The sequence below is a fragment of the Amphimedon queenslandica genome, unplaced genomic scaffold (assembly GCF_000090795.2).
Source record: "Amphimedon queenslandica unplaced genomic scaffold, v1.1 AMPQUscaffold_5088_Cont22937, whole genome shotgun sequence".
Classification (NCBI taxonomy): Eukaryota; Metazoa; Porifera; class Demospongiae; order Haplosclerida; family Niphatidae; genus Amphimedon; species Amphimedon queenslandica.
Window position 1 is genome coordinate 1 of NW_003554604.1, and position 1,625 is coordinate 1,625.

At 33.2% G+C, this 1,625-nt stretch overlaps 1 long non-coding RNA gene across 3 annotated transcripts; it reads left to right on the plus strand.

Annotated features, from left to right (window-relative positions):
- The first annotated feature begins 9 nt into the window (after positions 1 to 9).
- Positions 10 to 985, plus strand: LOC109592471 (uncharacterized). Of its 3 annotated transcripts, none has more exons than XR_002190372.1 (5): positions 10 to 186; positions 238 to 309; positions 620 to 701; positions 752 to 823; positions 872 to 985. It is a non-coding gene; the product is annotated as an uncharacterized LOC109592471 (long non-coding RNA). The 3 variants fall into 3 exon arrangements; XR_002190373.1 differs by having other exon boundaries at positions 238 to 305; XR_002190371.1 differs by lacking the exons at positions 10 to 186; positions 238 to 309 and having other exon boundaries at positions 355 to 701.
- Positions 986 to 1,625: the final 640 nt, after the last annotated feature.

Genomic DNA, 1,625 nt, shown 5'->3' on the forward strand with positions numbered 1-1,625 from the left:
ATTATGACATGTGGGCAGATACCGTGTATAAAATTAATGAAATTCATTTCCAATTCTCACTTCCAGTGGTCTATAATTAGTTTTTAAGTCAGTATAGTTTTTAAATTTGTAAATTTTTTATTCATGCATTAAATAATGCAAGCAATGACATATTCCACTTTTACAGTACTTCTGACTATTAAAGCTGTTAGTTTTGTAGTTTTGAATTTACATGTATGCTATTTTTATGATAATTAGAATGTCACGAAAAGCTATCAGTATTTTTCATGGTGGTGGATGAAACTCTGGATGCTATATTTGGAGATGTTGGTACTTCATAGAATAATTATTCATGAAATGATTTATTTTATCATGCTACTCATGTTTAGAATTGTACCTAGAAATTGCTTTAATTGTAGCTAGAAATTACTGTTGCCCAAAATTTCTGTGAATTTTGCAGATTTTATTTTAGCAAAATCACCATGCCTTTCAATGTGTACTGATTTTAAAGGATTAAATTTTCACAGTTTTTGAAATCTGCATAATTAGCAGAAATTTTGGGCCACAGAAATATCTAGCTCCACGTGTATGGCATTTGCAATGAAAGGTTTATTTTTAACTTCTTATCTCTGTTAAACAGATAACATTTCCCCAAGACTAGATATATTATCAACTCTTTATTTCCCTTGGCACTACTTAATGTGACACCAGTATATTTCCAGGTCAGTAAAAACTATTATTGCTGTATAAAATTTGTTTTCGTTATCTGTAGAATGACATTCCTGTCAAATTATTTTTAGAGATGAAAATAGGCTACAAAGTTCTTTGTAAACATTATTGCAAAGTACATGTACTTTTTACATTTATTATTAATATTGTTTATTCCTTGTAGACTCAACAGAGTAACCTGAAATGAAATGTGTGGCTAAACAAGCATTTATTCATGTTTGAACTGTTTTTTTACATTTTTGTTTGAGTTATGAACATTATAAATTGAAGTACAATTTAGTCAGTACTGCGCATGCGCAGATTGCGCCCACGCAAATAATTGGATCCATTCCTGTCTTTAACGGCATGTTCTGCACTGACCTGACTACTGCAGTAGTGTCAACACACTGAGTAAGTTGAGTTTCTAAAGTAGTCTGAGTGTTGCAAAACAAGTAGTGCATGAAACTAAGTAATTTGATTGGTTCCAAGTAGGGCACATTTTATGACTGACGCTGCATGAACCGCCTTTTACAACGCCTATTTCAAGAGGAGCCTGTAGGAAGACTGCTTGTAAGACCAAGGTACATTTGGAAAATGTACAATTGACACACCAGCACTGCATCAGTTTAGTAGCAGTTGACCAGTGGGTGCTAATTTTAAGTATATTCATCATGATATCGTAAATGAAGTGTATAACATTTTCTTTTCTTTCTCTCCCTCTCTGACTCAGTCTTTCTTCCTCTCAGGCTATCTTTTTCTCCTTTGTTTCCTCCTCTTGTTTCACTGATTCTTTTTACTCTTTCTAACTAACACTTTTTTCCTCTCTCTCACCATGGTTGACTCACACTATTATTGAGTCCTTTCTCATTGACTTCGGAGTCAATTGCAGTGGTGTTAACACAGAGACTCGTGTCAGATAATGACGATATATTGTGTAG